The sequence below is a fragment of the Rattus norvegicus genome, chromosome 16 (genome assembly GCF_021556685.1).
Source record: "Rattus norvegicus strain SHRSP/BbbUtx chromosome 16, alternate assembly SHRSP_T2T, whole genome shotgun sequence".
NCBI lineage: Eukaryota > Metazoa > Chordata > Mammalia > Rodentia > Muridae > Rattus > Rattus norvegicus.
Window position 1 is genome coordinate 75,626,834 of NC_141549.1, and position 17,934 is coordinate 75,644,767.

General features: G+C 44.1%; 1 protein-coding gene and 2 long non-coding RNA genes across 3 annotated transcripts in view; 2 read left to right on the forward strand and 1 right to left on the reverse strand.

The window, feature by feature from the left end:
• Erich1 (glutamate-rich 1) overlaps positions 1-17,934 on the forward strand; it is a gene marked incomplete at its 5' end in the record, with an annotated part of 52,793,804 nt that overhangs the window by 44,756,274 nt on the left and 8,019,596 nt on the right.
• Positions 1-17,934, reverse strand: part of LOC120097515 (uncharacterized) — a 97,928-nt gene that overhangs the window by 21,683 nt on the left and 58,311 nt on the right.
• Positions 4,824-17,109, forward strand: LOC148000614 (uncharacterized). 2 transcript variants are annotated; one of them, XR_015640052.1, is made up of 6 exons: positions 4,824-5,087; positions 5,893-6,059; positions 11,635-11,766; positions 11,913-12,144; positions 13,235-13,347; positions 16,345-17,107. It is a non-coding gene; the product is annotated as an uncharacterized LOC148000614 (long non-coding RNA). The 2 variants fall into 2 exon arrangements; XR_015640051.1 differs by lacking the exon at positions 11,913-12,144 and having other exon boundaries at positions 16,345-17,109.

Sequence of the window (17,934 nt, forward strand, 5' to 3'; positions counted from 1 at the left end):
GATGACCACTGCTCTAGGCATTCATTCACTGATGATTGCTGATCTGATGACCTCTGTTCTAGGCATTCACTGGTGATTGCTGATCTGATGACCTCTGTTGTAGGCATTCACTGATGATTGCTGATCTGATGACCTCTGTTCTAGGCATTCACTGATGGTCACTGATTTGATGACCACTGCTCTAGGCATTCACTGATGATCACTGATCTGTTGACCACTGCTTTAGGCATTCATTCACTGATGATTGCTGATCTAATGACCTCTGTTCTAGGCATTCACTGATGATTGCTGATCTGATGACCTCTGTTCTAGGCATTCACTGATGATCGCTGATCTGATGACCTCCGTTCTAGGCATTCATTCACTGATACTCCACTGAGCCAGTGACCACTGTTCTAGGCTTCCACTGATGTTCTGCTGTTTGAATGTGGTGCTTTCTGGAATGAATGAGTTCCTAGGTTTCTCTCCCTTGAAAACAACACCTGGATTTAATCCAACATCTATTTCTTGCTTCTAAGAATTCAGTCTTATATATACATAGAAAGCCAGGATTTAGTCTTATGTATACAGGAAAGCAACCCATGAAGACATAAAGAGATAAAGAAAAAGAGCAAACACTCTGGCAGGTAGAGGGGTAAATTAAGGGAGAGATGGCAGGGAGAAAATGGAAAAGGAGGAAAAGGAGGGAGAGGAGGAGAGGGGGAGGAGGAGGAGCAGTGAATCTCATTCATTGCTTCAATATTAGTATTAAATGATTAAAGCAGTGACCCCAAATTTTAAAAAGCAATAATAAACATGAAACATCTATTAAGGCAAACAAAACAAAACAAAACAAAAAAACAATAAAAAACCCATTGAACAATAAAATTTACAAACACTGAATATCTCCATATACTTTCTGAGTGCCGATGCTGAAGAAAGCTAAGGATCTCTGAAATGTCAGCCGCCAACAGACAGGGAGCATCACAGCCGGGCATGTAATATGGGAAACAAGGAAGTGACCGGTCTCCTGAATTACACCAACCCAGACACCATTGCATCAGCCGTCTTCATCCAAGGAGGGTGAGCTCCTGGGAGGCTCCCGAGAAGACCATGTTCCAAAGCCATTTCCAGCATGATCTTCTGTCACGTAAAGGAGCTAAGACGTGTTGCCTATCCAAGCTTCAGATGGTTATAGCTAATCACGCCTCTGAGTAGACAACCCAGAGATTACAGGAAAATTACTGCATAGAACCAGGTCTCTCTCAGACCCATTACACAAAAATAATTTTAATGTATTATTATTTAAAATGTTGCATGTATGCATGTGCATATGTGCATACACAGGATTTAAAGAAAAGCTATAAAGCCATCTGTAATAAGAAAAACTATTGATATTTTTAAAAAGTAATAGCAATGGAGCTTGTTATAATTGCAACATTTTAAAGGTTCAATAGTTAAAGCAGGAATATTTAGGGGGAAGGAAAACAAGGCGTCCGAAGGGAGACAGACAGGGAAGGATGAGTTAGAGAAGGTTTAACTGTACCAAAGTGTTGATTCTCAGGTAATGGTTAATTTAACTAATAAAATTTAATATAATTAATAAATGAAAGAAAAAAGGAAAACGTAGACAAATGCCCCACTTTGTCTCAACTCTGTGACTGTAATGGCTTCTCCAAGTCACTTTCCTCTGAGCAGGCCCAAATGGACAAACTCCTTCCCCACGTAGACGCTTCTGTGAGTGCTTAAGCTTGCACTCAAAACTCTCTCTGCCTCAGCCATGAAGGTGCAGGGAGCTGCTGCTGCCCACTCTGCTGCCCACTCTGATATCATCTGCATCACCACCCCAGCTTCCACTTCTCTGTCCTTCCCTGTCCATGCCGTCCTCACTGCAGACTCTGCATTGGCTGTTATCCTCGATCCAGTGAGCTCCTAGGACCTGATTCTTTCTGATTTCCCTTCCTAAATAGTCCCAGACACTGTATGCGAGCACACACTCCCTCAACAATCAAACGGCCTGTTTTATCTCCAGGATGAACTTACAGTGACCGAGAACAGGCTGCTCCTCCATTTATCCGTCAGTGTAGGTTGATGGTTGTGAACCTACAGGCACTAGGTCATACCTCAGCGAGGGCAAGAATTTCCCCTCACCATTTCTACAACTCTGCCATGCAGACATCATCTACCATATGGCAGACTTTCCACAGAATGTGGGTTCAGTCACTTCATCTCAGGGGTATTCTTTCCAACATGCGAATTTAATAAGACATAATAAAAAGTATTCATATACCGTCTGTGGCGTTCACCTACTGTTTATAGTATCCACACACTGTAGTATTCACAAATTGCGTATAGACTTAAAAATCCACATACGGGAAAAAAATCAAGAGTAAAGTTATAAAACAAACATCAAACAAAGTAAGACTCTTTTCACCCATGTCTGTCAATACTGGTTAATATATTTTGACTAAGAAAGGAGGACATCAGTCCCTCCAAAGGGACTGACAAACAACTAAGGAAAAGAATACAAGTATTATCGACCATTGTCGACACGGGAAGAACTGACCTCGCTTCTATTAGCAAAGGACGTGCAAACAATGAAGTGTGTTCATGTATGTTGGTTGTGCACACGTGTAGAGAGAGCACGATGTGCCTCTGGAAGGAAGTCAGAGCTGTCACTGAAGCCTTCAAAACGTCCATGCATTTTATCCCTGTGGGCTTTATCAAAATCAGATTTAAGAAAAAGATTTGTGGACAGCAGTATTTACTGGTATCACTTACAAATCATCAAGAACACAGGTTCTTAACAATGGAGAATGTGTTAATTGTCACGTGTTGGTGTAAGTAAAGCACAGCAGCCATTTAAAACCACACTTATGAAAACATCACAGATAGTGTGCGTGTAAGCCACGGACGTTTATATTGTCCTGATCATACAATGTCTCTCTGTTTCACAATGCACATTTTCTTGGTAAATGTATCGTTTCTATGTGTTTATATTTTATGCATATCCATGCAAAGACAAGTGAAAAAATATAATCATGTATAATTAGTTCCCATTTGTGGCTGGAAAGACTGACTAATTTATATTTGGAATAATATTTTTGTGTGGTTTATAAGGTGACAGAAGCTCTTATTACTTTGCATTAATTAAAAGACAGAAGACAAATTATATAAACACCAATGGTGGCATTTCAATTTGGAAAAATTAGGTTTCTTCAGTTATGAGACAAAATAAAAGACTAGGGTAAAATACGGAGTATTTTCACATAATGCACTGTTCTTCCTTATTTGGTTATTGATGTTTAAGTCCAAGCATTCATGGTGTAAACGGCACTGTTGTCTATACCATACACCCCACAGCTGATACAAAAGCCACATCACAAACAGTATGATAAAGAATTTCATTCAGAGATGATCTAAATTGAGTTCCATTTCTGAAGCCAACAAGTCCATCATTCATTCAACAGACATTTCATTCACCACACAATATTCAGGCAGCCATCTAGATGTTGGGGAACACAAACGATGTATGTACTTTCAAATATGTACCTTTCATAGATATAGGCATTACAGACTTAAGTATATGGGTGTGAATACCATAAATTGGTGTACTTTCTGCGTGGATTGGTACCTGAAATTATTTCATAGGGTGATGTGCACTGTGGGTTAAACAGAGTTATGGAACGGCCACTTGGGGAGAATGCTTGATTAAACTCTGAAGTAGTTTCCCCCACAAACTGAATAGCATAAAACAATGCTTCACTATCAGCCCTGGGGGCCAGAGGTCTGGAGTCATGGTGCTTGTAAAACACAGAAGAGAAATGTTATTCCTGAAGTTTCCCTGACTTTGCCTCTGTCTCCACAGACAGGAATTGTCTTAAGGTTTCTGCTGCTGTGACGAAACACTGTATCCAAAGCAACTCCTGGAGAAAAGGGTTTATTTGGCTTACACTTCCACAGCCCTATTCTCCACCAAAGGAAGTCAGGGCAAGAACTCAAACAGGGCAGGAACCTGGAGTCAGGAGCTGATGCAGAGGGCATGGAGGGGTGCTGCTTACTGGCTTGCTCCCCATGGCTTGCTCAGCCTGCTTTCCTACAGAACCTAGGACCACCTGTCCGGGGATGGCTCCACCCACAATGGGCTGGACCGTCTCCCATCAATCATTCAATAAGAAATGCCCTACAGCTGGATACTATGAGGCATTTTTCTCAATTGAGGCTCTCTCCTCTCAGTTGACTTTAGTTTGTGTCAAGCAGACATAAAACTAGCCAGCGCAGTGATGCAGTGGGAGACACATTCTAACAGACACAAGGGAAGCACAGAAAATTTTTAGAATGGGAATTAAAAACTTGGATTCCGCTAAGGGAAATGGGAAAGAGATGGGTTAAATCCTAGATGGGTAGAGCCGACCAAATTAAACCAATTAAAATTTTAATTAAATTAAAAGAGACCAATAATTTAAACAGGTTTGTAACAAGCAGCATACTTGAAGTAATTTTAAAAAAATCTTCCAACTAAACAAATTCCAGGGGCTGAGGTCCCTTGGCTGTCTTCTCCCTGCCACTGCTGACCTATACCCAGCCTGTGTCTTCTGGGTTTAACTTGCTGCCAGACGTATGAAGGAGAGGAAGCCATGGCTACTGGGTCAATCACATTTCAATTCTCCACAGCCCAGCCTTTCCTTTAGCTGCATCAGGAACCCAGGCAGCACGAGGGAGACCCAACCTTGCAGCTGCTGCACAAAAGCCTGCCCCACTCCACCAACTGCAACACACACCACACACACACACTTCCCTTTGGTTTGAGCCGAGCCTTCCTTGGTAAGCCTGCCAAGAATTGCAGTACAAAGTGTGGACACTGAGCCTGCCTAGCCAGGAGGAAAGTCCGGGAACGGGAACTCAGCGTTCTGAAAGGACTTTAAGGTTAGACAAACAGAAAGTTGGAAATGAGCCGCAAACGGAAGACAGAGAACCAGTCTAGCTCAGGCGAATGTAATTTGCCAGAATAAAGCACAGAGCTCGTTCGACAAGCCGAAACAGGAGAAGGTTCTCACTACAGGCTTTATAATTTACTGTTAGGTGCTCTCCGTCACGTGTGGAATCTCGTAAGTACATCATCAGTGATTGAGCATGGAGTAGAAACCACAGCAGCTAAGGTAACGGAGACTGTGCTCACAGACTGCAGACAGCTGGCAGGAAGGAAGTGAGGTTAACAGGCAGATGGCCACTCTGTCATCCTCAAAGCCCTCAAAGTTATCCTCATCTGCCTGAAGATAAGATATGCTGAACCTCTGTCTAGCTGCAGAGGGAAAGGCAGTTGCCTGGGAGAAATTGGGAATCATGACTGGGATACAAGACTCTGGCTCCCCAGTCACACGCTTTAGCAGAAAAGCTAAAATCCACACATCTAGTCGGCGAGGGGCTGGAGAGATGGCTTGGTGGTTAAGAGCACACATTGCTCTTCTGGAGGACTGGAGTTTAAGTTCCAACCCCCACGTCAGGTGGTTCACAACTGCTTGCAACTACAGCTGCAGGGGATCTGAGGCTTTTCTCTAGTCTCTGTGAGCACCTGCAAACATGTGGGGCACACACAGACATGCATGCATGCACATACACACACACACACACACACACATACACACACACACAAAATCTTAAAATGATAATAATTGGTGGTAGGTCTCTCAAACCACTTTGTGTCCCCTGAAACATACCTCACTTACTCTGATCTGTCAGTTATCTGAATCTATAAGCAAACATATTTCACAACCTTTTTAAATAAGGGTTCAACCTCCCCTCTGGGCTACCACCTACCAGAGGTAGTGGAAAAGGAAGGTTATTAGGGCACAGGGGAAGTGGACCTGTTTAGAAATAGTTCTTTGGGGTGATTCCAATCTTTGTTGTTCTCAGTCCAGTCCACTAGCAAACACCAAACATGAACCAGCAGCTGCAGTCCAGCCCGCTCTGCAGGCACCACTCATGAGTCAGCAAGGTCAGTTCAATCAGAAGAGACCGCCAATTGACCAGAGTCTGTGGAAGCAGCAAGAAGCCACAGGAATTGTAGGAGAAGTTCTTTGGTGAGTTTCTCTCTACGAAGTCTCCACAAGTGTGGCTCAGTCACACAGTGTCAAGTGAATGATACATTGTGCATTGTCAGAGAAGACTGTTAAGGCAGAGCACAGTGAACCAATGCTTCAGCTCTCATTGTGAGTCATCTTTATATTCTTTCTAAACACCATGTATCCTTTTACATTCTTGCTATAGCAAAAACATCCTTTTCCCTGTGTCTGCTTCAGTAGAACACCATTATAACCTAGCTGAGTCCACAAAGAAACCAGAAATTTCCACCTTACGGATCTACATGACAGAGCGCAGGATACTCCTCTGCCACATTCACCCCAATCCGTTTCCTCAAAGACTGAAAGGATTGTTTCATGTACATCTGAAGTAAAACTTAGAATGCAATAAACCAGACATGACATTTAACAAGATTTGAGAACATGTGTAGTATATTATAACTTGGGAGGGAAAAGGCAAAAGCAACAGGAATGGATGGAAAGACAGTTTAAAAAGGAAAGGAATATTGAAAGAATTGAAGGTCAGTGTGCTCTAAAGGGCAGGCTACTGATAAATGGTGCTCGTTTTTCAAAACAAATAGAAGTCAGAGAGTGTGTGGTACTTCCTCTGCTTGGGGAAGGACCCATGAGGCACCCCAACTTGCTCTCATCTCCCTGTGACTCTGAACTCGACAACACACCAAAGACACATTCAGGTCTCTTCCACGATCGCCAACGATGCTTTAAGCTGTCTTAACTCAAGTTTGTCTGTAGAGGGAAATGCTTACACTTGGCAGCCATCACAGAACTTGCTTGGAGGTTTAATTCTCAGACTCATGAATCAAAATAAAAACCAGTAAATTAACATATTTTCTCCTCAATGCTTCCAAGAGAGGTGGCTGTTGTGTGTCCGGGCATGTGTCTGATATACTTTGTCTGTCAGGGCTTCCCTGAGTCTCCATCCTTGGTCAACAGGACCGCCATTTCTCTCAGTGACTGTCTCCTCCCACTGCTCTGGTCTTGCAGCTACTGTCATGTTATCCCATGACTGGGAAAGAAAGAGTGTCGTGACCCAGGGGTTGTTTCTTTAGAAGACATCAGAGTCCATGGGAGATGTGTGGAAAGTAAGTTTTGGAGACTGGACAATGGGACAGGGGAAGGAGAAAACACATGATCACACTGCCTGATGCACTTAGGCAAGTCTGCACTCTAGTTGAGGGGACTTTCAGAGTAATCTTAAGTCATTGTATGGATGGCCCCAGAGTAAGAGTTTCTGTCACTCCAAGGTTCTTCTCTTTTCATGTCATTGATGTCCTTACAAGTGGTCCAGTGGCTTTTCAGACTCTGAGCTGTGGCCCATTAGACAGAGTGTCATCATTCTGACTTACAACATGTCTTTTATAAAAGAGAGAGAGAGAATAGATAGATAGATAGATAGATAGATAGATAGATAGAAAGAATAAGAATAGGAAACAACACAACACAGTTGAAAAGCTTCTTTTTAAAATTAGTGTTTCAGTTCCCATGTTCTTCAACTATATGTATATTACACATGTATGTATTTTCTTATATGTAATAGGAAAATGTGATACTTTAAATCTGTGTATAACTTGATACAGGCTCTGGTGTGAAAAGAATAATATAAGATAAACACTACCTATGCCAACAAAGAATCCATGTTTACAGCATGCTGACTAGCCACTCCTGAATGCTCTCAGTCCACAGTCTTTCACTTAGACTGTGTTCAACAAGGCAGGGCTCTTGCAGGGTAGCCCAAATTTGCCTGACATGCATCAGCCCCTGCATTTTGAGTCTTATCGTTCTCGCCCCTCCTCCCTTTGGCAAGTTAAAATGTGTCTTCCTGTGATCCCTCTTGTGGCAATGACTGACTTCTAGCTGATGTACCTCAGGAGCTGCAAGGCCTTCTGGGAGAAGACTCCCTAGCTGGCCCTGCCCCATCACTCTTAGGCAGCTCCTTCATGAGTACGCTGCCCAGGGGTGGTGGGAAGCCTTAGCCCATGGCTCACCTGTCTTTTATTTACCTGACTAATTATTTATCTTTAAAACAATTATAGGTGGAAATCAGGTGTGTGGTCGGCATTAGAAAAAATGTTTGAGTCAGTTTCTTAGAGGAGTTGAACCTCTCACCCTTGTCCTAATTACAAAGTAGCGGAACAAGCAAACATGGAGCTTAAAAGGACACGATAATGTAAGAACCATCTTCAGGGCCAGGTCAGCTGCTGAGCCCAGCAGGACGTGAGCAGTCTCGTCTAAATGGAGCTTGTGCATGGCCAGCACCTAGTGTCCTCTGCTTGTTTTATGCCTCTCTACCCTAGGCTTTTATTACAGCAGTAACTCCATCCATAGCATCCCTCTAGTTAACGTCTAAAGAGTTTTAACTCAGACACTCAGAAGGAGAAGCTGGGTGTGACAGTGTGTGGCTGCCATAGTAGATAGCATGGAGCAGAATTGGGCATGGTGGGGGGAATCGCGTGACTTTTGTGAGTTTCGGGCCGACCTGCACGGTGATGACGCCCTGTCTCAAAACCAAACAGAACTAGTAACAGACGAGAGCAGCCAACAGATGGGCAGAATGGCCGTTTCCATTCTTGTTTGGTTCCTGCCCAGTTCTCTGAACTTCGGTCCAATTTCAGCCACTTTGCCTCTAAAGAAAAGCCGGTGCTCTTAAATAGTGGTGCGTACTTGTATCTTTCACCAGCGTTTAAAAATTGCCAGGAAGCACACGTAATTTTAGCGCACATTCAGAAAAGTCATCTCAAATTTCTATGTATATGTGTCAAAAAGATTGTGAATTAAGCTGCAGGGTTCCAATACAAACGCTGTTTTGTTTTATTTTGTTTTTAAATGTTCCTTTCTTGAGGTTATATATGGCCCCTTTTTATCTGCCGGCACCGAATACATGGCCCCATGGTTTCTGCTGCAAACATCTTTCCAAACATCCAAAGTGAGAAGCATTGTCCCTGCTCAGGGTGGTTCTACCCACAAAGCACTTTGTAGTTTCAAAGGCCGGGCTAAGGCCAGCACTTAGGAGGCAGACATGGGTGCATCTCTCTGTTCAAGGCCAGGCTGCTCCACAAAGTGAATTCCAGGACAGCCCAGGTCATACAGGAAACCCTGTCTCAAAAAAACAAAAACAAGGAAGAAAAAGAAAGAAGGAAGGAAGGGAAGGGAAGAAAGAAAAAAAGACAGAAGAAAGGAGATTGAAAGAGAGAAGAAAGGAAGGAAGGGAGGAATTGAGGAAAGAGAGAAAGAGAAAGAAGAAAGAAAGAAGAAAGGAAGGAGAGAAAGAAGGAAGAAGGAAAGAAGGGAAAGAAAGCAAGCAAGCAAGAAAGCAAGAAAGCAAGCAAGCAAGAAAGAAAGAAAGAAAGAAAGGGAGGAATTGAGGAAAGAAAAAGAGAAAGAGAATGAAGAAAGAAAGAAAGAAGGAAGGTGAGAAAGAAGGAAGGAAGAAGGAAAGAAGGGAAAGAAAGCAAGAAAGGAAGAAAGAAAGAAAGAAAAGAGAGGAAAGAAGGAAGGAAGAGGAGGTCAGGTATGTTCGTCTGCTCTGACACGAGGCCAGATGTGGTACCCCACTTAGGAAAATAAAGTACAGTAAGGAGATCTTTATGCATGGTTGCGGGTACCATCTGTACTCATCAGACTCCGAGGCACGCACCAGCGATCCTTTTTTCTCTAACCTTCACTTTGAGAATGGTGGAACTAGCATAGCATCCCATAGCCAGATGTGCACCTGGAGTGGGTGGGCGCTCTAGTGGGTAGGAGGAGATTGCTCATAAAGACTTATTTCAGCTGTGGTCACAGATTGCAGAAACACACGTGCTGCTATAGATGTAACAAATATCTCATGCTCACTTCCTTTGGAAAACAAGCTGGTTTATGTTCACAAGTGTTTTCTTTCTGAAGTCGCTATAAACACCAGGGCTCAGTATTTGAATCTGGACAGCTAATTAAAATTTTAAAAAGGAACAGTTTATCTTCCGTTTCTATTTGAGGAAACAGTTCAAATATAGACTGATGGTTTAACCAAAGACAGCTGTTTCATTTCACATGCAAAAGCATCGTTCAAAAGGAGGAGACATTTTGTAAAAAAGAAAAAAAAATTGCCTTGTGCTGTAATTCTTTCCAATAAAGTTGGGTATTTTTTTCCCACAGTTCCACTGAAAGGGTTTATAAATGCATTTGGGTCTTAGGTGAAATTTATTATTTCCTTTCTCAGATGCAAACTAAATGTCAGGCTGAAATTTTCTAAATAAAACTACTACCCTTTGTTGTAAGGGTATGATAATTGAAGACTGAGAGCGTGATTAACAAATCATCCTGGAAAAAAAAAATCTTTGCTAACTTTAAAAAAGGATTAGCCACAACTATACTCAGGAAAAAAAGAAAAAGAAATCTGGAATGGGTTTCATATAAGGACGTAGAATACAGTAAAACCCCCAGACCAGTTGCTAAGAAGAATCATCGTTTTTTAAGTATAAAAACCTGGAACAGATTGAACTCTGGATAAAAAGCCCCCGTATGCTACCTGCGCAGCTCTCTCTGACTAAATCTCAACTGCTAAATATTTTAAAGATTTTTCTTAAATAAAATAATTCAAAACAACATAAAATGAACTGGGAAATACTCTGGGTCCTGGGTTTACATGTGAATGGGGTAAAGACAGCTGTGACAGGACTGAATTCTTGACTATTGTTATTGGAGAAAGAAAGAGTGGGAATCTTAGGGGCTTCTCCTCTGAGCCTTGTTCTGTGGCCCAGCTCACGTTCTGGTTGTGCACAGGCTTTTGGTATACCGTAAACATTACTAGACTTGGCTTCCTCCCAGGTTCTGCCAACTCTCAACTTCTTTGTCTTATGCTGCTACCAACCTGCCTAGGAGCCGGCCCTAGCTTTACCACCCAATCGATGTGCAAGTATCCTTGAGTTTATTCCCCAAATACGTTTAGGAGGAGTTGATGACTCCCTGAAGACACAATTGCTCTCTTCAGTTGATTTGGATAGTCCAGTAGTCAAAGCAATTTTTTTAAAAGATAAAATGTAAAAGCTTGAGCCACTCCTTCTGTGGTGTTGGATTTAAAAGCATCTGTTGGATTCACAATGATACTATAGAGTCTTAGCATAACCTCCATCTCCCTGTAGCATCTGAGCCCTGCTAGCCACCCGCCTTAGTTTTCTCTCCTCTCCTCTTTGCTTTCTATTTTCAGGGCATCTTGTCCCCTATGTCCTTCCCTGCTTCAGCTCATGTTGACCCCAGGACCATTGCTTTCTTTCCCGCTCCTGCGGAGACTCTTCTGGCTAGATCCTACATCTACAGCAAGTCATTTTACAAGCAATGCACTGCTCTGCTAACCTGATTCTCAGTGTTGCTTGAGAGAGGGTCTCTCTTCGTAGTCCTGTGTGGTCAGGAGCTTTCCATGCAGACAAGGCTGCCTCTGCTCCCTAAGTGCTGGTATTAAAGGTGTGTGGCATCATGTCTGGAAAACTTGACCAGTTTGAACAAACCTTTCCACTGGGCTTCTCACTCTGCCGCACTTCTACCCTGTTACACGCTCACCTGTTTGCTCAACATTTTTCAGGATCTGCAAAAAAGAAGGGCAGAACCCATTTCCCCCCAGTGTACTCCTAAAGCACATGGTACATTACTGAGCACATAGTGGCTGTTCGCAACTACAGCGAGTGAATCTATAAACCATCGAATGAGTGGAAGGGTAAGTGCAAGGGAGTTGGGTAGAAATGTCAAACTGTAGGAGATACATGAATGGGGACACAGTCAAGAAGCTTCGTCATGGCAGGCAAAATGCAGAATTTGCTGAGAGGAAGTGACAGGTCCATAGTTGGTTCTGTCATTTAACAGGCTCCAAGACGCTGGGAACATTCTTCTTCAACTTCTGGAACATTCCATGCTTTTGTGTGCAAATGGGAATCTTATTTGTATGTGAAGAGAGTTTGTATCAGATCGAGGAGCGACTCTTCTTGTCAAGGCCAGAATGCTTGTGGTTAAGCAGCTGAGGCTTAAAGTTCAGATTCCAATGGTTTGCCTCTACACCACGGCCCTCCTGCTTGCTGTGGTTTTCCCTACAGGAGAGGTAAATAATCCAGGGGAAGAGTCAGAAAATGTTTTCAGAAGGGAGTTTGGAGATTAAAACACTGACTGTAAACAAGTTGGGGGTTCACCACTTGTTCAGTGTCTCTGAGTTCGTTGCTTCCCTGTGGAGCAGTCAAGGGCCAGTGTCACCTGCCTATCTTCTGTGCTTTCTGGAGGGATGGCATACACGGGAAAAAACAGGTATACCGACTTAGTAAGTGCTTCTTTCCCTGTGTTTTCTAAATCCCTTCATTTGAGCCCAAAACTAATCATGCACGTTTGTTGGTGGCAAACATTTAATCCCTTCGCACAACAAGCAAATACTAGAAAATTAATGTCCAGAAGGAATTAGCCTGGCCACACAGAGTTTCCTCATCAACTCTTGTCTTTATTGCAGGGCTTAAGAACTGTCAGGCATCCAGGTACAACCCTGGGAGTCCCCTTGAGCAGCTTTTCAACCCTGTCTTCCACCTCAGTAGCTGAGAATAGTTTACACAAGGAGCAGGGGCGGGGAGAGGCAGCGCAGGTGCAAAGGGCTTCCCAACAGCGGAGTTTCCCTTGGCAAAGTGCGTCAACTGGCTTTGAGTCACATTTCTGGGCAACAGAAACTGACATTGTTTTCCGGAGGACAGGCTTGTCACCTAAACCGTTTTGAAATTCCGTCCTGTCTCAAATCCATGCGAACACTTTTAGGCAGTACTTCGTGGGTGCTGCTGCATGGCACATATTTAAAAAAAAATAAAATAGAATTCACAAAGACAGAGCTCTGGAATACTCTGGCATAGGGTTCATAGGCTTCAGAGTCAAGGAGTTCTGAGTTCATGTCTTCATAGCTAAAGGGCTTGAAGAGTGTGTTCGATTCTGACTCCTGCAAATAACAGATCACCCCAGATTTCTCCCCCATAAAAGAATACAAAGTTGTTACTAGGAAGCCTGAAGTCTCAAGTCAACCTTCGGGGACACAGTCCTTCTGGGTTGCCTGATAGGGAACCAGTGAACTGGAAAACCTGTATTCCTTCGTTTGTGCCTCTTCCTGCTATTTTGAAGTCAGTGTCCGTAACTTCTGATCTTCTGCCTCTCTTTTGTAAAAGACTTGCCGTTCAGTGGACCACCTCCTGTAATAGGATGACTCTCTACACCTCAAGATTCTCAGCTCGCGTCTGTAGACTCTCATCGGATAACGTGATGTCACACGAGCAATCAGGTACCACAGCAGCTCAGAACAGCCCTGTTACTGTGCATGAGTGCTATGGGTGTAACCAACCACCTCCTTATTGCATCTGGGGCACTGTGCCAGGAGGGGGATTCATGCATGTTGTGTGAACATGCTCAAAAGCCAATGACCGTGGATGCCATCGGCTCTAGGCTGCTGTTTGGCTAAATGGATATGGTGTCAAACTGCCTTCTAAACACATATTTATGCTCATAGGTTAGTGCTGCTAGAGGCAGAGTCAGCTCTCCTTAGAGAAGCTTCTGTTTGTAAGAGGAGACAGTTAAGGCAGAGAGTCACGGCTGGACGAGGTGTTGAGAATGTGGACGGTTGCGTGCCCCCCTCTAAGAGAGCATGGGCTTTGGTCTCTACAAGGCTCAGGGAACATCACAGACAAGGAGGGAGAAAAGGCACAAGAGCCAGAGAATGGGGCTGAGTAGTACTGTCAGGTGCTATCTTCTGGACATGGCTGGGTGATTGTATTCATGAACTCACAGTAGCTGCACTCGCCTGCAGGAGATTAAGCCAGGAAACATTGCATCATGGAGAGAGGAGAGGATCGTGAAGGCCCCACCCTTCCCTGGGGAGCAACTGCCAGTTAATGGTTGCTGGGGTGAGAGAGAAAGTAATATTCTTCAGTGGTGGGATCACTGGTAAATTGTGTGTGCATTGGTAAACAAACAAACAAACAAACAACAACAACAAAACCCTGTTCATATTCATGCCTGCGGCATTAAATAAACTCAAGTCACTAGAAAATAAAAGTAAAACACCAGAAAGTAAAACACAAGACATGGGTAAGAGAGGACTTAATGGGAAGAATAAAGTATTCAAAGAGAGTGGGAAATGGGCATAAGAGGGAAGAGAAGGGTGAAAATAACCAACCTACGGTATATCTATGTACAAAATTGTCAAAGAATCCAGAGGCTGGAGAGATGGCTCAGTGGTTAAGGCCACCGACTGCTCTTCCAGAGAACCTGGGTTCAATTCCCAGCACCCACATGGCAGCTCACAACTGTTTGTAACTCCAGCTCCAGGGAATCTGACACCCTCACGGAGATGCACATGCAGGTAAAACATCAATGCCCATAAAAATAAAAACAAATACATTTAAATAAAGTTACCGGGGGGGGGACCCCAAGAACAATGTCATAGGTGCTGGGTAGAGAATGGGAGAGCATTGCCGGGATGGAAAATGCAGGAGAAAGACTTGGTCTCAGCTTTGGTGAGAGGACAGAGTCAAACGGGCTCAGCTTGGGAGGAAGTGAATCTGCAGAAAGCATGCATGCCTACAAAGGGGTTGGAAACAGGCACTGGATGGTGGTGATCTCAGCCAATACCATAGATGCTCACAAGCACACTGGACCCCTCACTGCTGGAAGAACAGCTGGGGTTTCACCATCTCCTATTGAAGGTCTCCTGACTCACCTGCTCCTTCCCCAAGCTATCTATGTCTCCTGTGGGGCCCGGGATGGGGTTGACAGCTGATCTGGGGAGGTCTGGCTTCGACATCTATTGGAAGTTTGGCTTGCTTGTTCTTGTGCTGGTCTTGTGAAGTCACTGTGAGTTCCCCAGTGCAGTGGACCTGATATGTCCAGAGGAGACTTTCACAGACACTCACTCCCTGTAACCTTTGGTTCTTAGAATCTTTCTGCTCCCTCTTCTGCAATGTTTCCTGAACCCTGTGTGGAGGAGGTAGGATAAAGATGTCTCCTATAAGGAAATACGGAGACAAAGTGTGGAGCAGAGACTGAAGGAAAGTCCATTCAGAGACTGCCCCACCTGGGGATCTGGCCCATATACATCCAGCCACCAAGCCCAGTCACTATTGGGGATGCCAAGAGGTGTCTCCTGAGATGCTGTGTCAGAGCATGACAAATAGAGAGGCGAATGCTCACAGCCAATCATTAAACTGAGAACAGAATTCCCCTTGGAGGAGTTAGAGAAAGATTTGAAGGAGCTGAAGGGGTTTGCAGCCCCATAAGAACAACCAACCAGAGCTCCCAGGGACTAAACCATCATCCAAAGAGTACACATGAACAGACCCATGGCCTTGTTGGGCATCAATGAGAAGAGAAGCTGGTATTGATACTGCCAAGGCTGGACCTCCCCACCCCCAATGTAGGGGAATGTCAGCAGGGTGGGGAGGCAGGAATGGGTAGGTGGATGGGTAGGTGGGGGAACACCTTAACAACTTTAAGCAGGGGGAGGGGGATAGGATAGGTGGTTTATGGATGGAAAACCAGGAAAGGGGATAAAAAAATCCAATGGGAACAAAGGCTAAAAAAAAAAAAGATGTCTCCTATAGGGATGAGCGCTCCACAGTTACTTAACCCCTGCACTCTGATCAGCTGCATTCTCTATTCATGGCCATTCATAGCAAACTCTCTGTTGAGAGTTGGAACTGCACTAGCAATCTACCGATGCTGGGAGTTAGACAAGGTTTCATCTTTTTAACATGACAGATGTGTGTGCCATATTTCTTATATAGTCATACTAAGATATATTATCCTTCGGAGGATAGGTCTAGGCTGAGTACCATTTGGGAGCCATCAATAAATAGGGCATAATAGAAAGTCAGGCGTGTATACCAATCAGCTCACACAGCGCTTAGCACGAGAAGGCTGGAGCAGCTTTGGTGAGTGATAATAACTGAGTTATATAAATTTCTCCTCACCACGCCTCAATAGATCATCGTTTCCATAGCAGCAACGACCCTTCCTCATTGGCTGGAAAACCAGACAGGCACAAAGATAAGTTGTAGGAGTGAGTCCACAGCCAGGGACATCAGAGTGTAGGGTTTCCTCCTCTCCGTGGGGAGGCTGGAGCGTGCTTCTGAAAGAAGGGTCTCTTCACAGGCGCTTGCAGAGGAAGTCACCACAGCTTGAGTTGTGCCTCATTCTCCGCCTCTGGCCCTGCAATCCTCTTAGCTCTCCCTTCATGGTAGGTCCAATGAATTCTAGCTTTTTTTTTTTTTTTTTTTTTGTCTAGGCGACCTGGAGGTCTCCTAGATGATCTCCTTGTTCCTCCCTCCTGGCTAAGAAGTGACAGCTCATTTAAAAAAAAATCATAAACAAAACCATCACGTTCCTCTGCTCCAGTATTTCCAGAAGCCAGTCACCCCATACGGAATCAGCTAATCCAGGATGAGATTTTTTTTTTGAGAATCATAGTTTGGTCTGCTGTCTTCCACCACCTTCTCTTCCCACCCCAGGCTCCTCCCATCATGCCCCCGTTGTTCACTGTGTTCCAACCACACTGGCCCCAGCTCTTCGCATCTGTGCTGGTCGCCAGACCTCTGTTCTTACTGCTTTACCAGCCTGCAGTACTCTTGCAAGGATGGCGCTCCAGTTTACTTCCCTCCCCCTGTCAGGTCTGCACAGGTCAGCATACTTGCATGGGTTAGTCTCATGTCAACCTGACACAAGCCAGAGTTATCTGAATGGAGAGAACCTTAATTGAGGAAAATGTCTCCATAAGATCCAGCTATAGGGCATTGTCTTAAGGAGTGATGATGGGGGGAGGGCCCAGCCAGCCCACTGTAGGTGGGGCCATCCTTGGAGTCATGGTCCTGGGTTCTCTAAGAAAGCAGGCTGAGTAAGTCAAAGGGAGCAAGCCGGTAAGCAGCACCCCTCCATGGCCTCTGCATCAGCTCCTGCCTCCAGACTCCTGCCTGTTTGAATTCTTGTGCTCTTTTCCTTCAGTGACGAACAGTGCTGTGGAGGTGTAGGACCAAATAAACCTTTTCCTCCCTACATTTCTTTGGTCATGGTGTTTCATTTCAGCAGTGTTAACCAAAAGACGACACCCTTCCTGCCTAGCTTCTACAAATCCCAGTTTGTAGAAGTCCCCTGCCCTCACGTGCTCCCATAACTCTGGTGGATATTTATCCCAGTGGATATTTCTTTGAGATAATATGAAGATTATGTGCAAAGATATCTCATTCCTTTCTCCTAGTAAGGCACAAACTTTATTAAGGTAAAATAACGATTTTATTTCTATTTTATTAATTTAATTTAACTTTGAGACAGGGAATTCCTGTGTAATTCAGTCTGTCCTGCAGTTTGCTAGCCTGCCTCAGACAGATGGGGTTGTAGGTCTGTGACTTTCTTGACTATATATGAAAAAATATAAAAGTCCATTCTGGTTTCTTGGAGGACCAGAAAGTACAGTAGAGGTTTGGTTCCTAAAGAGGAATCCCTAGGTCAGATGAAGGTAACCGTTTAGCATGTAATAGCTGTACATATCTGTGGATAGCAAAAGTAAGATGTTAAAACGTGTAATGAGGATGGCATCGTTCTAATTATGCTGAGTGATTCCAAAGTGGCCCTGAAAACAAAAGGTCAGCTCATTCCTTGTGGGCACTGAGTACTCAAAGCATCTTCATTAACCTTTGACCCCTGCTTTTGGATAGCTGTTGCTGTCACTACCCACACAAGATAAGAGCTCCCCCCTGCCGCTATTACTGTTTAAATTGCACTTTCTGGCAGAAATTGCATATTGCACTCACACACAGTTTGTGACTCCTGGTTTCCCGCCGAGCCGTGTCAGTATTCTGTCAGCAAACTTTAGCTCTAGAAT